The sequence below is a fragment of the Apodemus sylvaticus genome, chromosome 12 (assembly GCF_947179515.1).
Source record: "Apodemus sylvaticus chromosome 12, mApoSyl1.1, whole genome shotgun sequence".
Taxonomy (NCBI): Eukaryota; Metazoa; Chordata; class Mammalia; order Rodentia; family Muridae; genus Apodemus; species Apodemus sylvaticus.
Window position 1 is genome coordinate 68,265,269 of NC_067483.1, and position 18,955 is coordinate 68,284,223.

Genomic DNA, 18,955 nt, shown 5'->3' on the forward strand with positions numbered 1-18,955 from the left:
ACAACAAAGACCAAGAGCCACCCAGTAATTTATTGTGAGAGGTATAAGTAGTTCCATTTTTTAAAAAATCGATGTTGGTGAGTCTACAGAAAGGACAGGCTCCACATGGGGCCCATGCTTTTAATTCCTGCACTCGTGGGAGGCAGAGACAGATGGAACTCTGTGAGTTCAAAGCCAGCCTGGTCTACAAAGGAAGTTCCAGGATAGCCAAGTTCATGTCTTTATTGATTGTGTTTGCTGCTTTGAAGTGAGTTAAATAAATACAGCTGTCCCTACTATATAATAGAGAGACCCTGTCTCAAAAACAAAACAAAAAAAGAAAGGACAGAACAAATTCTCTGCTTTCACAGCCAAAGCAGGAAGCAGGAGAGAGTTGGGGGCATTATATGGTATTATATACCGGCATTATATGGTATTGATTTGAGGGCAGTTTTAATGTGAAAATTAGTATATAAATTGAATTCTACATAGTATTAGAATTCCATTTCTTTCGGTTCTCCAGAATTTGGCTAAATCGAATTCTGTTGAAGAAGTGTACACACACACCACAACACAGGGTACTGGGGAGGGGTGGGATGCAAAACAGATACAACCGTAGAGGAAGGGTCCAGAGCTTAAGAGAAACGCCATAACACACTCTCTCTCTCTCTCTCTCTCTCTCTCTCTCTCTCTCTCTCTCTCTCTCTCTCTCTCTCTCTCTCTCAGCTTGGAGGAGAGGTAGTACGTAAGTTAAAAAGATACACACACACACACAAGCGCGAGCATGGCTGGGGAGAGGTAGCATATAAGAAAAAAGATGCTAGAGCAGAGGAAGAGTCCAGACCTGAGAAAGTGACAAGCTCAGAGGCAGCGGGAGACTCCAAAGGAGTGAGCTTTACCGGAACCGCCTGGCCTCTTGCCTGCCGGGACCAAAAGCACTGCGGCCTCAGGCCCGGCGGGGGGCCGGGGAGGAGGTGGGACAAGTTTCTCTACTCCGGGCGCGATAGCGCTCGAGACACGGGCGGGGCGCGTCGCCCGCTCCGGGCAGGGCGTTGGGGCGGGTGACTCAGAGTTTTCCTCCGGGCCCCGCCCTCAGACGACCACGCCCCGCCCCGCTAGCCACGCCCCACTCCGTTGGCCCCACCCCATGAGGAGGAGCCTCGCCCTCATCTCCGCCCCACTCTCGGGGCGGGCCGGAGTCTGAGGAAGAGGAAGGGGACGAAGACAACGAGCGACGGGCGGCGGAGGACGCGGAGGAGGAAGGGGAGGCCGACCAACAAGATGGCCCCTGCTGCAGGAGCAGCCTCAGCAGCAGCAGGTGGGGGGCTGGAGGCGGCGCTGGCGGTGGCGGCTACGGCCGTGGTCCGGCGGCCTGGGACAGAGTCAGAGTCGATGGTGGCAGCGGCGGCGGCGGCGGCTGCCGCGACGGTGGCGACGGCCGCAGGGACTCGGAGCTGAGAGGAGCTGCTGCTCGGACCAGCGCGGTGAGCAAGTGGCGGTCGGCGGTGTGGGGAGTGGGGCGGCCGCGGCCGAGAACAATAGGCAGCGGCTGCGGGGATGGGGCTGTCCTCACCCGCCCTGCGCTTGGGACCGGCCCCAGGGCTTGTCAGTGGCCGGCGTCCTTTAGGCCTCAGGCCTCCGCGTGCCTCCCGGAGGGCCTGCCGGGGTAGGTAGGCCGAGGGGCGGTGCGGACGCCGCCCTGGACGCGGGGAAGGCTGGGGAAGCTGGGGCGGGAGAGGGGGGGGCTCCGAGGCTGGCGGGTTCCCCGGTCCCTCGGAGGACAGCGGGCGGGCGGAGAGTTTGCTCGCAGGACGTGTTGTTTGGACCCCTGTCTGTGCGGTGGGGGAGGGAGTAGGCGCCTGTAAACAGCCGCCGCTCCTGCCTAGCTGCCAGGCGTGGCTGCTCCCTCCCCAGCCCCCTTCCTCCCTTGTCCAAGTGTGTTTTAGGGTGTCGGTTTCCCTGGAGTTCCTGAAGATAAACCCTATTGGCCAAGACGAAACCATGTGCAGGTGCCTTTTTCAAAAAGACTCTTTAAGTGTACAACAACAAAAACACACAAAATGTGGTTGTTGATAAAGGGTGGAGTAGTGAGGGGTGGACTTTTCTAGCATCATTCTAAGCATCAGGTCTCTGTAAACACATCACTGTACTCGCATCCCTGGTCAGAGGGAGCAAGCTGAAACAAGGGCTCTTTTGAAGCAGCAATAATGTAACTCTTGACATCCCAGAATAGTCTCTGGAACTGGAAACAAAGCCACTTACTGGCAACACGGAGACAGATTGTAAAGGTCTGAGCAGAACTTTTCCAACTAGCCATTTTGAATTGTGTACAACAGAGGAAATATCATTAATCTCTTTGGTATCTGGTGGAAGCACTTAGGAAAGATTAGTAGTTTCTCTGTCCCCTTAAGATTTCATGTGTCTGTTTCATATTCTAATTTTTTTATTTGCCAATTTGTCCTAAAATTGGAGAAAATCCTTTTTCTCTGTTTGAAAATTCATATTTAAAGCCTACTTTCTAAGATTTCAGACACTTTTAGCCTGGCGTTATGATGCTTGCCTGTGAATCCTAGCACTTGGAGAGGCTGAGACAGACGATCCTGATTTCAAGACTGAAAAGACTAGCATCAGAAAACTAAGTCAACCAACAGATTACCAGACAATAGAAACTTTTAATAGTTTTCAAAAACAAAAAACAGTTGTGGTTCTGTTTTAAGTGGCTAGGCTTAGGTTGAGGCACCTCTTTTTGGTTGGTTTTTTTCGAGACAGGGTTTCTTCTCTCTATAGCTCTGGCTGTCCTGGGACTCACTCTGTAGATCAGCCTGGCCTCAAATTCAGAAATCCGCCTGCCTCTGCCTCCCAAGTGCTGGGATTAAAGGCGTGTGTGCCACTACCGCCAGGCTGGCACCTCATTTTATATTAGTATGTTATACTGCAATGATAGCTTTAAACTTAAATGATAGCTATTTCTCCTAAATGTAATTTTTTCAAGCTGTTTACCACATTTTCAAATGGAGCGGGAAGAGGTAAATTTTATTTCAGTTTCTACTTGTGTATGCAAAAAATTGCATTAAAAAGCTTGAAAGCATTCAAGAAGACTGCTTACTCTTCACCTGCAGGATCTATCTAGGGGTCTTTGTGTTTCTTCCTTTTATTGTTTTGGAGACAAGGTCTTGGTGTAGCCCAGGTTGGGCAGGAATTAACAGTTTTCCTGTCTTGGCATCCTGATTGTTGGGCTGAGTTAATATTAAAAGGAAAGTTGATTTGTACAAAGAAGATACTGGTTGATAGCTTTTGCCAATTTCTAGGGTAATTTCCTAATTAAAATCTGTCTCAGACTGTTAAAAGTATTGTTCAGTAATATGAAATTTAATTAGCAATACTAGTTTCTAGTTCTATTGAGTTGATAGTGAATAATTATATAAAATGTAAATGGAGTAATCTTGGTTAGCATTTGGAGTACAGTAGTATGAGAGATTAATATCTGTAAACTTACTTTATGCCTAGCATAATATTGTCATGGATGCTTTGATCTTTTGACTCGTGGAGAAACAATTTTTATAGTATATGTCTCCTGCTAATATGGCTTTGGGGAGAGGATATGGCCAAGAATTTTAGAACACTTTGTTTTTTAAGAACTCAGATTGGCGGGTTTTCTTTTCATAGTGAATTTTATTAAACACAAAGTATTATGTGTATTGATTGTAATGATACTTAAATTCATTTGTGGCCCTAAACATATTAGAAAAATTACTTCATGCTAATTTATGAGTTTGTAAATTTAAAGTTATGAGAAAATTTTGATCATTTCATCAATGACTTGTTAATCTCATTTGATACAATTTTTCTGAAAACAAAAGCCTTCAACTAAGAAACCAGGGAGAGGGCTGGAGAGATGGCTCAGAGGTTAAGAGCACTGACTGTTCTTCCAGAGGTCCTGAGTTCAATTCCCAGCAATTACATGGTGGCTCACAACCATTCGTAATGCGATCCAAAGCCCTCTTCTGATGTGTCTTGAAGGGAGCTACAATGTACTCATATATACATTTGAAGAAAAAAAAAAAGCATCCTCTTTAAAAAAAAAAAGAAAAGAAAAGAAACCAGGGATAAATGGCCCAGTCAGTGGGGTATAAGTGCTTGCTAAGAAGATGTAAGGACTTATGTTCAAAAAAAAGGGGAGGGGATGTGACTGTGCATACTAGTGATCTCAGGTTGTAGTGGGGAAGAGAAAGGAGAATCACTAGAGTTTGTCTAGCTCCCAATTTCAGTAAGAGACACTGTCTCAAATGAAAAAGGCAGCAAGTGATAGGGCAGGACACCCAGAGACCACCTGTGGCTTCCCAGTTAGGACATGGATGTGTATAAACACACACACGTGCACACAAGCACAGTCATGCATTAACTACACACACAAAAGTCTTTTGGGAGCCATTTACCTTTGCCTCCTGATTGTTGGAATTAAAGGCTTGTGCCACCCAGCCTTCAGATTTGCATTTTCTTAGTAATATTAAAATATGGTTTGGAGAGATAGCTAGTGACTAAGAATGCTGTCAGTTCTTCCAAAGATCCTGAGTTCAATTCCCAGCAACCATATGGTGGCTTGCAACCATCTACAATGGGATTTGATGCCCTTCTCTGGCACACAGGTGTGCATGCAGATAAATCATATATACATAAAACAAGTGAATTTTTAAAATGCTTTTAGTAACTGAAATTTCTATAAAAAAAAAAGTGTTAAAATATGTTTGATTCCTATGAAGAGATTATTAAAAAAAATTACAGGGTTAAGGAGTATATGGCTATGGTAAAGTGCTCACCTAGCATTCCTGAGGGTCTGGGTTCTATCCCAGATTTATTAGCACATAAATCATTATCATCAACAACAAAAAAAACCCCAAAGCTATGGGTAATGGCTCTTAGCACTGTAGAAGTAGAAGCAGGAGGATGACTATAAGTTTGAGGCTAATTTGGGATATAGTCTAGACTAGAATGAGGCCCCACCTCAAGGAAACAAACAAACAGAAACAGTGTGTGTGTGTGTGTGTGTGTGTGTAATGTTTGAGATCATATTCATTAAAACCATTTATCTAGTCCTTCTACTTATGTTGCATTAATGGTTGCATTGTTATCCTTACTTCACATATACAGAATATAGAGTTAGAAGCAGCTAAGTAAAGAGCAAAAAGGTCATATGCTTAATAGATAAGAGTGTACTCAAACCTAAGTCTTCTGACACAAAGTAGCTCCTTTACAGCTAATACATGTGTCATTATTAAACCTAGAAGCATCTTCTGTATTGACAGTTTTCTTTTCCCACTGTGAATGTTTTATAACATTGTACTTGTCCCCTAATTTTCAGTTACCTGTACACCACCAAATACTTATATGATCAAGAAGATATAAATTTGAATCCTTAAAAAATGTTTTTTAAGCAGGTCCAAATGCTATAACATATGAACATTCATGCTTTTTATCTTCAGTTTTTTTATTTTATGTATATGGGTGTATGTATGTACACCATTCTGTTTCCTGCAGAAGTCAGAAAATGATATCAGGTCCTCTGGATGGTTGTGAACTGCTACCATAAGGGTGCTGGGAACCAGACTCAGACTCTCTGCAAGAGCAACAGGCGCTCTTAACCTCTACACCGGCTCTTCAACACCTAGAAATTGGTATTTTTAGCAAGACAGATTTTTTTGGCACTGCTACAGTTTTCTATCTAATTACTAAATTGTACCTTTGAATTACTTCATGAAAAATTAAAAATAACTTTAATAATATTTAATGTTGTTAAAGCTAGGTTATATGAATCTTGAGCTTCTTCATTGATAAGTCCCCTCACCCTCTTTATGCTATAGATCATTTAGAACTCTGATGTCTTCAAGAACTTAGGGACTTAATATGGAATTTGATGGGATCTAATTACTCTATTTTTCATATATCTATAAAGTGGTCAGTCAGTCTCTCACAAAGTGAGGAATAAACTGTTAAGTGATCCCTGTTTGGGGACTGTCTCAGGTCAGGATGTTCCTTGGCAGGGTTTTCTGACCTGGTTTAGCTTTGGCTCTGACTATATTTATGCTCAGGGGTTAGGTGTTCTTCAGGATTGGGTTCAGAAAGACTTCTCAGATTGGCCTATACCAGAAGATTCAGATTTATAAAAAAACAGTATACTTCCTAGGATGTGGTTTAATGCCTCCTGGTGAAGAGGAATTCTTTTTGGAGGTTAGAGTATAAGAATAGTTCTTCCTGTCTCATGCCACCAGCACATGTGTGTGCCACATGCCACTGTGTCCTCAGGTTCTAGGGATCTAAACTCAGGTTCTCATGCTTGCATGACACTGAGTCATTTCCTCAAGCCCCTAGTCTGTCTGTCTGTCAGTCTGTCTGCCTGCCTGCCTACCTACCTTTTTAAAAGATAAAGTATCTGTGCGTGTGTGTGTGTGTGTGTGTGTGTGTGTGTGTGTGTGTGTGTGTGTAAAAATGTAGGTACTCATAGAGTCCAGGAGAGTGTGTCAGATCTTCTGGTTGGCGTTGCACAGTATGGATGGGTACGGGTAACTGAACTCAGGTTATCTGGAAGAACAACGCGCTGAGCCATCTCTGCAGCCACTTCCATTGTTTCTTAATTCATACAGGAATCTTGAGATGTGAACAGAGGAGCCAGACCTGGTGATAGAGTCATAATCCTAGCACTGGAGAGCATGAGTCAGAAGGATGGCAAGTTCGAGGTCAATCTAGGGTATGAAGAGAGTACTAGGCCAGCTTGGGCCAAAGGACTTACTGTGCTTCTTAGAAAAATGTCTTATTCATAATTATGTAAAATTTGACTACTTTTTGTGTAGTTCTAAAGTAGAAAATGTCATACCCACTAAACCATCTATCCAGCATCTTGAATTTAAGCTTTTTAAGTAGATATGAATTATTTTTTTGAGACAGGGTCTTAGTGTGTAATTCGGCTGTCCTAGAACTTACTACGTACAACCAGGCTGGCCTCAAACTCAGAGAGATCCATCTGCTTCTGCCTGCCTACTGCTGGAATAAAGATGTGTGCCACTATACCTGGCAATAGATTTTATTTTTAAAAAATACTTTATATTTTTATTTAAGTTTTAGTTAAATAAAATTTAAAATTTAGTTTCTCAATCGCACCAGCACATTTCAGAGTACTAGTAGCCATAGCTAGCTAGCTAGCACATGTTTTTAGTCCTAGCACTTTAGAGCATATGTCACAGCAGACATGTGAGTTTAAGACCAGTTTAGCCTACATGGAAAGTTCAGGCCAACTAGGACCAAATGAGTATTGGTTTTTCAGAGGAACCCAATTTGGATCCCAGGACCCAGGTTGGTGCTCAGACCTGCCTGTAACTACAATTCTAGAGGATCTGAGACACCTTCTAGCCTCCTTGAGCACCTACACACATATGTGATACAGACAATTTTTAAAAAATAAAAATGAATATTTAAAAAAATCAACTTGCTCATAAGAGCACAAAAAATACCTTTCAAATCACTGTCTACCAGTAAAAATGAAATTTGTTACGTTTTGGTGTATGAAAGTCAATAATGCAATGTTTAAATCTAAATGTCATAGAGCCTAGAATAGGTAATCCTTTTTGTGCACATAACATTTATTTATTTTAAACTTTATTATAGTATCAAATAAAGAAGAATCACACCAAAATTAACCAGACCCAAAGACTATAATATTCTGAATTTCTTTTATTTTCTTTTATTTTTTATTTATTTATTTTTAAAGATTTATTTATTTATTGTTATTATCTAAGTACACTATAGCTGTCTTCAGTCGCACCAGAAGAGGGTGAAAGATTTCATTATGGATGGTTGTGAGCCACCATGTGGTTGCTGGAATTTGAACTCAGGACCTTCAGAAGAGCAGTCAGTGTTCTTAACCGCTGAGCCATCTCTCCAGCCCAGTACTCTGAATTTCTACACAAGTAGCCATTTAGAAAGGAAACTGGAGCTTCACACTGGATTTTATTCTTTAGCTAGTGAATATATTTTATGTGCTTTTCCACTAGCAAAACAAACAAAAGCCATAATAGAGAACTAGAAAAAAAAGTAGCTTTGTATCTTCTTTCTTAATTCATGTTCATTACCTACATTAATCCTTCCTCGTTACTTAATATTTAGCCTTTCTTGTTCTCTTTTCTACATATTGTACTGTACCTGCCTGCATATTTATTTATATAAATAATTTTATATATTATGTTAATATAATAATACATACTATACATATATTATTGGCTAGATTCTACATGAGGGAGAACATGAGCTATTTTTCTTTCTGAGATTATGTGGTCTTGTTTAATACTAAATATCCTAAGTCTATCCATTTTCCTTCAGTTTTGGGAGGGTTGAGACAGGGTTTCTCTGTATAGCCATGGCTGGCTTGGAACTCATTCTGTAGACAAGACTGGCCTCAAACTCACAAGAGATCAATCTATCTCTCTGCCCTCAAAGTGCTGGGATTAAAGGTGTCTAGCTTTTCCTGAAAATTTTTGATTTCATTTTTCTTCAGAGCTGAATGTATACATCTTCTAATGTATATTTATACCGAATTTTTATTGTCCGTTCATGTGTTGGTAGACAACTAGTTTCATTCTAATTCTTTTTTTTTTTTAGAGATTTATTTATTTTATGTATGTGAGTACACTGTATCTGCTTTTAGACACACCAGAAAAGGGTATCAGATCCCATTACAGATGGTTGTAAAGCCACTATGTAGTTGCTGGGAATTAAACTCAGGACCTCTGGAGGAGTAGTCAGTGCTCTTAACCACTGAGTCATTTCTCCAGCCCTTATTCCAATTCTTTACTTTAGTAAATAAAGTAATACACATAGGGGTGCAGATATTTCTGTGGTAGAATATAGAGTTTCCCGAGTATGTGCCCAAGAGTGAAATAGCAGGCTCATATGGTAGTTCTATTTTTAATTATTTGAGAAATATCCAAGCTAATTCCCACAATGGCTGTATCAATATATACTTCCTCCAACAATGAATAATCAACCCTTACTAGCCACATCCTTGCTAATATATACCAAATGTATTAGTGACAGCCATTCTGATTGAGGTGAGGTCATATCTCAGTTTTTTTAATTTCCTATTTATTCCCTGATGACTAGGGATTTTGGACATTTTTAAAAATGGTTATTGGCTATTTGTATTTCTTTTTTTTCTATCCAGTTCATTTGCCCCTTTGTTAGTTGGCAATTTTGTTTCCTTGGTATTTAATTTCTGCAATTTTTTGTAAATGCATATTGAGTCCCTTATCTAAAGTGTAGCTAGTAAAGATTTTCTTCCATAGGCTGGTTTGCCCTGCCAATTGTTTCCTTTTCTGAATAGAAACTTTGTTTTTGAGATGGGTTCCTTCTCCACAGAGCTTTGCTCTTCTGGAGCTGGCTCTGTAGACCAAGGCTCAGTGATCCTCCTGCCTCTGCTTCCTGAATGCTGGAATCAAAGGTATGTTCCATGAAGCCTGGCAAATTTTGAGGTGAAATTTTTGTACAAGGTGAAAGATGAGAATCTAATTTCATTCTTCTGAAGGCAGAAAATCTAGTTTTACTAGCACCATGTTGAACAGGCTATCTTTTCCAGTGTATGATTTTTCCTCTTTTGTCAAAAATTAAGTGGGCATAGCTTTGTTGTTTTATTTCAGGGTAGTCTGTCATATTCCCTTAATCTTCCTGTTTTTACACCCTCTCCAGATTGTCTCTATGACTACAGCCCTGTAGCATAATTTGAAGTTGAGTGTTATTATAATGCCTCTAGCATTCTTGTTCCTTCTTTGATTATTCATGGTCTTTTATGGTTCTATATGTACTCTTGTATTGTTTTTTTTTGCTAAACTTCTGAAATATATCAGAATTTAATAGGTGTTGCATTAACACTAAATTAATTTTGGTAGTATAGCCTTTCCACAATACTAATTCTGCCAAACCAGGAGCATGGAATGTCTTTCTGTTGTCTGGTATCTTCTGTAACTTTCTCTCTTGGTGTCTTGAAGTTTGTTTTGAGTGTCTTTCACTTCTTTGGTTAGATATATTCCCAAATCCTTAAATTTGGCATTTGTGTTTGCATGTGTGTCGTGGAGCATGCGTGAAGTTCGTAGGACAACTTGGAGAGCTGCTTCTCTTCTTCCTGTAGGTTCTAGGTTGAACTCAGGTTGTCAGACTTGAAGATAAGTGCTTTTAATTTGATGAGCCATTGTGCTGGCTCTGGGACTCATTTTGGAGCTCAGGTTAGGCAGAGGTAAGAAGATCACAAGTTAGAGGCCAGAACAATCTACAAAGCAAGTACCAGGCTACCTTGGAGTACAGAGTGAGACCCTGTCTCGGAAAACAAGCTTTCAGCTTGAGCATTATTGGCAGTTAAGAGAACTGACTGTTCTAGAATACCTGAGTTCAGTTCCCAGCAGCCACTTGTAGGCTCACAATCATGTGTAAATCTAGTTTCGGAATCTCTCTAGTTCTAGGCACACACATGGTATACATAGGTACATTCAGCCAAAATCATCTTAAATATAAAAATAACCAAATTCAATTTTGATGATGGCCATTCTGCCCTTCATTCTCTTCCTGCAGCCATGTGGAAGACAGCTGGGCTGTGTCTGTGAGTTACATGGTGTTTGAAGGGGACAGTGTTAGATTCTGTCCATGGGAAGCCCTCAGTGGTGGTCAAGAGTTTTCACATGGCTTGAACAGATTTATCAGTCCTGGCTGGACAGTTGTACCCCTTACACAGTTATCTAGTGGACTGTGACACGGAGCCTGAGTTTTGTCTACATGGAGTTTACAGGATTGGTACTTTATGACCTGTGCCTTGGGAACTTACCAGCCAAACCTTTTCATAATGTTCTTTTTCTAGAAAAGTGTATCCTTCCTTAATGGAAGACTCAGATAACAGCCTTTAATTCCCAGCCAAACAATGAGGTTAGTTCTTTCACTTGAAAGCTTCCAGAATTAAAATTTCGACATGCAGCCACAAAAGGCATTCTTGTGGCTATGGTTTGTTCCTTCTTTTAATGTCCTAGTGTTCATCACACTTTTCTGTGTCACAATGAAAAGGCAAATAAAGCACAGGACTAACACAGATAGCAGAGATACAAAGGGAAGGATGACCTCCACTACTTAGAAGCTGGACTGAATTGGTCACACATATCCAAGAACAGTTTTGAGCTATTGTAATAGTGCCTTTTTCACATAAAGTGGTTGATTGTGAGGAAGCCGAATTTTCTTTTTAAGAGAAGCCTCAATGATTTGTATTTAAACCAAGTTACATTGATTTCTTTTTTAGTGATGTACAGATATTTGAAACAGACAGAATTGTACTGACCATAGACTTGGTAAGTCAAGCAGGTGGCAGCCCAAAAGAGCAGGAGAGAGGATGGGATGCAAGCCCTAGGGAGCTGCCTTCCTGACCACGATGAGGTAATTCCTCTGTGCTGGAGAGACATGCCAGCCTGCTTCCTGCATGTGAAAAATAAAGTAATTCTTTGAGGGTGATTTTCACATAGCTCTGGTGTTCTCATGCCAGTTTCTGAATTTCATTTCACTGGAGATGTTCTTCAAGTTGGCATCTATCATAATGACTCAAAACTTAGCTCTTAACTATTACTTTTGAGGGTCTGGAATTATAAGTATATATTTTATTTTTATTTTTTATTTTTTGTGTAGCCCTGGCTGTCCTGGAACTCACTCTTAGACCAGGCTGGCCTCGAACTCAGAAATCCGCCTGCCTCTGCCTCCCAAGTGCTGGGATTGAAGGCATGCACCACCATTGCCTGACTTATACATATATATTTTAATTGTTTGAATTTTTTCCCTTTTTTTTTTTTTTCTTAAGGTTGAAGATGGGTCAATTAATAAGTTGCTAAATTCAGGGCAGAGAATTTCAGTAATGTGTCAGTTCCTTGGACATAATAAGTATCAAGTTTTGGGGTATTTTATGGCTTAGAGTATCAATCAAAAAGTAGTATGAACCTGGGCCTCTCGGAGCTCCCAGAAACTGAGTCACCAACCAAAGAACACACAGCGACTGGAATGAGACCTCAGCACATACGCAACAGATGTGCAGCTCAGTCTCCATGTGGGTCTCCCAACAACTGGAGCAGAGCCTCTTCCTAAAGCTGGAGCCTGATGGTATTGTCAGTTCCCAACAGGGATGCCTTGTCTGGCCTCAGTAGAAGAGGATGTGTGTAATCTAGCAGGGACTTGATGTGCCAGGGCTGGGGGATAAATCAGGGAGGAACACCCTCTCAGAGAAGGGGAGGAGGGATGAGAAGAGGGTCTCAATGGGGGGGGGCTGGAAGGGGGAGCATTTGGGGTTTAATTAATTAATTTAAAAAAAGAAATAGTTATGGGAAAGGATGTTAATATAAAAGATAAAGTATCTCCTGTCTAACAAAGAGAAAATGCTTTAAGTGATAGGAGGAGAGAAATGATTACCAGATTGGTATACTGATAGTCTAGCTAGTTCTGTCAGCAAAGAATAAATTTCTTGTTCAAAAAAAAGGACGGTACTTGGGAGATGGAGACAGAAGGACTCGGGATTCAAGGTCATGGCTACAAGAGACCCTGTCTCAAAAAGCCAAATAAATAAAAGTATGTATGTTTATTTGCCATGGAGCTTTTAAATGTTAAAATGTCACAGTTTATTAACTTTGCTCCAGTTTCCTGATTTGTAAAGATAATATAATAATGCCTTTAGGGTCATTTTGAGGATTAAGTTAGATAGTACATATAATACATTTATTCTCTTTCTTCTTTTTTGTTTTGTTGTTGGTGGTGGTGGTGGTGCTGCTGCTGGTGGTGGTTTTTTTGTTTTGTTTTCAAGACAGGGTTTCTCTGTGTAGCCCCTGGCTATCCTGAGAGAAGTTTGAGCCAGAACAGCTGAGTTGGACCAACCAGTCAGAGTTCAGAAAGAACTAGGAAAGGGATGAGCTTATTCAGCAGTAAGTCTCAGAGACTGAAAACATTCTAGTCCTAGATAATTGTACAGAGACTAAAAGTCTCCAGGAGTAGGCCGAGGTTAGCAGACTAAGACAGTAAGCCTCAAAGACAACAATTACAACAGGCGAATAAAAGTTATTTTTACAGCTTTGTAATCACTATCCAATACTAAAAAAGGAGGAAGGAAAGGGACAGGTGTCTTAATGTTGCCATCAGGAGACACAAGGAAAAAGTAATCAAAAGATTCTTCACACTTCTGTCATAGGTAGTTTGCATGCTGTTGACAACAAAAGCAGAAGGTGGTGGACAGTGGTGGCGAACGCCTTTAGTCCCAGCACTCTGGAGGCAGAAGTGGGCAGATCTCTGAGTTCAGGCCAGCCTGGTCTACAGAGAGATTTCCAGGGCAACACAAAGAAACCCTGCCTCAAAAAACAAAAACAGTAACAAAAAACCCTAGTTGGTAATAGAAAGCATAAAAATAGACAAAAACACTGTAGAAAACTTAGGAAAGAGAATTGAAGAATTTCTGAGGAACCACCAAGAATCAAACCGAGAAGAGACTTAACAGAGTCAATCATGGAGAGGTTTGGGTTTAGTAACTACTTGGACAGGATTTTGAATAAAAGCCAGAAATGGACAGCATTTATAGAAGAATAGAAAGAGTTAAAATAAGAATTGAGTCATAATAATTGAATTTCATTAAAAAAGTCCTTTCTATGTTTAAAAGTTGTTACAAAGTAGTGGCTAAAGTAGGAAGAATGATAGTTTGAACATGGACGAGAAGGCAAATGGAATGGTAGAGCCAAAAAGATCAGCAGAAATAGTAGAACGGTTTTGTCTAGTTTGAGGCAGTCTCACTCATGTATACATGCTGTTGAGACGAGAGTTAGTAAAGGGGACAAACTGAAGAAACACTACAGAATTAAGAACCATTTATCAATCTGAAAAATGATTACTGTGTGTAATTAGATTTTCTTTTCATTGTGAACATTCATTGTAATTATTTATTAATCATTGTGATTAAAATAACTTTGGGGACCAGATGACAAATCATCCACCTACCATTTTACAGCCAGGCATGATGGCATTATGTCAAAATCTTACCTTAAGGAAAGGTGTGAATTTGAGCCTAGCCTGAGCTACATAGTTAGACCCTGTTTCAGGAACTATTAAAAATGAATGGCATTTCTGTGCTATGTGGGGCACTAATTCACAAGATGCCCACACAATAATTCCAGGGCCAGTTGGTACTGATACAAGCTGCCCACCTAGAATAGACAAGTTATCCCAATTATTCTATCCCTATATGATATTATATCTACCTGTGGCTATTTAAAGCCATGATGAATCTGAATCATCTTGTTCATCGGCCTCCATCTTGCTTCCTCCCCTCTCCTAGGAGTCCCTGCAACTCTTAGCTCTCTGTCCCTGCAACTCTTAGCTCTGCCTCCCTTTTAATCACAGGCCTGATGCACTGATATTTAAATTAATTGGACAGGGAAAATCCTGCTATAAGACCCTACCTAAGAAAAATAGAATATATTGAGCAGAGAAGGATTAATTTTAAAAGATAACTTGAGCTAACTGTTAAATAAATCTCCAAGCTTTGTGCACAAAGCTTTTACTTTGGAGTATTATGACTTAGACAAGTTGTATAATTAAGTAGCACGGTTCTGGAGAGAATTGGCTTTTCTCCTAAAGAGGATGATAAATAAGTTTTCAGGCTTTTTACCCTCTAACTCAGTAGCCTTTCTCCTGTGTATGTCTTAGGTTTTGTGTGTGTGTGTGTGTGTGTGTGTGTGTGTGTGTGTACATATACATACACACTAACATATCTAGTGTGTTGTGTGCTATAAGGTTAGAACTCAATCCAAATATATTTAGAAGATATTTTTACAATTAAAATTGTTTTTCTTCAAAGGGGTGTCATTACTAAAACTTCTAGTCTTCAAATCATAGACTATAATTTCCTCTGTAAATTACTGATGCCTCACTGGGAATTACAACACTTAAGTGTAATAATAAGCCTTTGTTTTTCTTTGTGTTATTGCTTACTTAGCTTCAGTTTTCAGGATAGTTACAAATTTTCTCTTCTTTGATGTGCTGGTTGCCATAGAAGTATTCCAGAGAAGTGGCAAACTAGGTTAAGGTCAAGAGTAATGATTCTTAAGAAGTTACTATGTGGAATAGAATGAGAAGTTATCCAAGAATTTTTTTCTTTACATATAAATAAGATTTTGTTTGATTTGATAGTTTTCTAAAAGGCAGCCTAAATTTAACCTAAACTAAAACCTTTGTTTTAGTCCAGTTCAACAGTTATTAGCTAGCCATTGGCTGAAAAATGCCTGCCATCAAGAGTTTATCATCTATAAACAGGTGTACTTCTGTCAGGAGAAGAACTTGCTTACAACAGATATAGTGAATTTTAGTTCCTGTTTTTCTCTGAATTAGGGACATATAAAATAAACCTGTAATTTTATGGTAAGAGATGGTTGTGATATACTTAACATTTCACAGCAGTATAATTTAGTGGTTCAGTACAGCTATTGCTGTGCTCACAGAAAAATCTGACCAGTGGACATTTTAAAATTAGAAATAAACATTTGAGAAACAAAGCTATAAAAAGACAGGCCTTTAATGATTTTAGCATATTTATTGATAGAAAATACAGTTCACTTAAGTGTTGAATTCACCTACTTTAATTTATAGAGCTATGCAACTATCAGAATTATCTGGTTTTAGATTTCCTGTCACTTAACAAATATTTCCTAATATCAACCACTATTAACTACTATAATAGGTTTAAAAGTAACATCTTAGGAGTTTGGTCTCCCTGAGTCACAGTCCTGCCATTTACTTTGACTGCCTCTTTGTATGAAGCCTTTTAAATTTTAAAATTGGCTAATAACTGTATTACAGCATTGATAACATTTCATCACAATTCCTAATCCTTAGGGGGATACTTTTCAAAACCTCCAACAGATACCTTAAATCGTAGGTAGAGCAGAGTATACACGGTCTGTCCTGTGTGATTCGTGCCCTGATCCCTCTTTTGCATAACTGACTTTGTACTTTAAGGCTATTTTTTGAGAAGTTACTCAACACAAATGAGTACATAATGAGTTCTAGGCCATTGAGGGCTACATAGGTCTGACCCTGTGTTTCAGCATCAAGAGTTTATCATCTATACATAGCTATAATGATGCCTCAGAAGAACTAATTTAGAACAGGTATTTGATAAATTTTAAGTTTGATCTTCCTCTGAATTAGGGATCTGACAACCAATGTGGCTGTTAAATAACAAACAGGTAGCACATGCAGTATAAATCAGCAGCGGCTCAAAATATATTGAACAAGAATTACAGAAATAAGTCATAAATTTTAAATTATACTCTATTTTGAGTAACATTACCAAGTCTTGTGCCATCTGAGCAATGAGTCATCCCTTTGTCCGAGAATCGGGATGTCGGTATTTTAATCATTGTATTTTCATGTGTTTACTCTTACTTAGCCCAAATTTAAGAGTATTTATTACATTCATTAAACCATATATCCTGTGTTATATGTGGTAAACATGATGTAAACAACAATATTTGATAAGCTTGAATATTTGAAAATAAAGTTAGAGAAAGAAACTTAAAAGAATGAAGTTTCTTAAAAGAATAGATCAGTTACTATGATTAAGTCAAACTCTGAGTCTACAAAGATATGTGTGCTTTGTCGTTTATCATTCTTGAAATATTAAGAGTGACTTAAAGGGTTTTTTAATTAATTTTAAATTTAATTATGGAGAGGGAATACAAGTGAATATGGCTTATGAGTACGGGTACATGTGCATTTGAGCTTTGAGGCCACAGGAGGTAGCCTGCTCTATCACTTGCTGGCTTATTATTTTGAGGTAGGGTCTCTTGTTGAGCCTGAAGCTAGGCTGGTTACTAACAAGCAATATCTATTCTCTGTTTCCACTTTATTTATGTGTGTGTATGTGTGAGAGCACATATGTGTAGAGGTGCCCAGAGAGGCCAGAAGAGGGTGTCAGGTCCCTTAAATTGGAATTATTGGTTGTTGTGAGCCTCCCTACTTGAGTATTGAGAATCAAATTCAGATCCTCTGGAAGAGCAGCAATAGCTCTTAACTACTGTGTCGCAGGCATACCTTCAGAGCTTTTAAAATTCTTATCATCCAATATCTAATTTTATTTTTGTTTCCTGAGCTTTTTAGGGTGTTTATAAACAACAACCAAAAACAAGTGTATTTCAATATCCTAACATGTTTCCTCTGCTTTCTTCTGACAGTTTCAGATCTTATATAAATCCATAATACATTTTTATTTAGTTCTTGTAACTGGTGAGAAAGAGTGATCTATTTTCATTCTTCACGTGGATGTTCAATTGTCTCAGCACCATTTATTGAAAAGATTGTCTTTTCTTCCAAATGTTTTGGGGGGGTTGGTTTTTGTTTTTGGTTTTTGGTTTTGTTTTGTTTTTGGGTTTTTTTTTGTTTTTTGTTTGTTTGTTTGTTTTTGTTTGTTTGTTTTTGAGACAGGGTTTCTCTGTGTAGCCCTGGCTGTCCTGAACTCACTTTGTAGACCAGACTGGCCTTGAACTCAGAAATCAGCCTGCCTCTGCCTCCCAAGTGCTGGGATTAAAGGCGTGTGCCACCACCAACTAGCTCCAATTATATTTTTAACACAGTTGTCAAAAGTCAATTGGCTGTAGATTCATGAAATCCTTCTACTCCTTACTACACGAGCAAATACCCTGAGTTTAGGCCTTGTGTTATCTGATCTTTAATTATTTAGAGTTACCACTCTCCTTTTAAATTAAAAAAAAAAATTATGTGTGTGGGTTTGCCTTCATTTATGACTGCGCCCCATATGCATGCCTGGTGCTGGTGGGGACCAAAAGATGACATTGAATTCCCTGGATCTAGACTCAGCCTGTTGTGAGCTACCATGTGGTTGTGGTCTTCTGGAAGAACAGCGTGTGCTCTCAGCAGTTTCTGCAACAACCCCATCTCTCTCTCTCTCTCTCTCTCTCTCTCTCTCTCTCTCTCTCTCTCTCTCTCTCAACATGTAGCATGCATGCCATGGTGTATTGAAAAGGCAAGAGAACAACTTGTAGAAATTCTCTCCTTCCACTGTGTGGGCTCCAGGGCCTGAACTCAGGGTCCCAAATCTTGTAGCAAGCACCAGTACTTACTGAACCATCTCACCACCCCTTGTGTCATTTTTTTAAACTTTCCTATTGTCTACTATTGTTGCAGGATATCTGATCACACTATAAACCCCAAGAATGTGTTATTTGCTGAAAATACTTGTTTTTAGTTGTGTGGCTCAGCCCTTAAGACACATGTTTAATCCCTTTGCCTGGATACAGACACTCCCTTAGTATACACCTTTAATCTCCCCCCCCCCCAAAAAAAATGAAGGTAAAGTTAGTTTGTAGAAGGAAGCACCCATGTTTGAAAGTGATGTCTGATTGAGTAGCAGAGAAAGTGATGAATTAGAGAAAGATTTGACAGAATAGGACCTGCCCAAGAGAGGAAAGGGAAGCTACTTAAGAGAGCAGTGCAGAGGGCAGAGTGTAATTTTTATCAGGACAGCTGTACAGAGAAGGGTTGAAGAGAGAACAAGCTAGACACAAGCGAAGACTGAAAAGGAATCAGAGTAGAACAAATGGCCAAAATTACCATGATGCCAAGCAGAGCAATCCAGGAGAAGCCAGGAGAAACCAGATTGAGTCAATCAGCTTAAAGAGGAGTTTGAGCTAGAACAGCTGAAAGAACTAGGGAACGGGTAAGCTTTTACAGTATTAAAGTTCAGAGGCTGAGAACATTCTAGGCCTATATAAGATTATACAGAATCTAGAAGCTTTCAGGACTAGGCCCAAGTTAGCAGCTAAGCCTCTGAGATGACAGACAATACAGGAAAATAAAGGATACTGTCACACTTCTGTATTTGGTGTTTTTTTTTTTCCTGGCCTTTCACTTATTTTATAATCTA

At 39.7% G+C, this 18,955-nt stretch overlaps 1 protein-coding gene across 1 annotated transcript in view; it reads left to right on the forward strand.

The window, feature by feature from the left end:
- Positions 1 to 1,373: 1,373 nt before the first annotated feature.
- The window catches only part of Rc3h1 (ring finger and CCCH-type domains 1), a 63,390-nt gene continuing 45,808 nt past the window's right edge, over positions 1,374 to 18,955 (forward strand). Inside the window, exon 1 of the mRNA XM_052199810.1 lies at positions 1,374 to 1,463. The gene's annotated coding sequence lies outside the window, so the exon portion shown is untranslated. The remainder of the gene's footprint in view (positions 1,464 to 18,955) is intronic.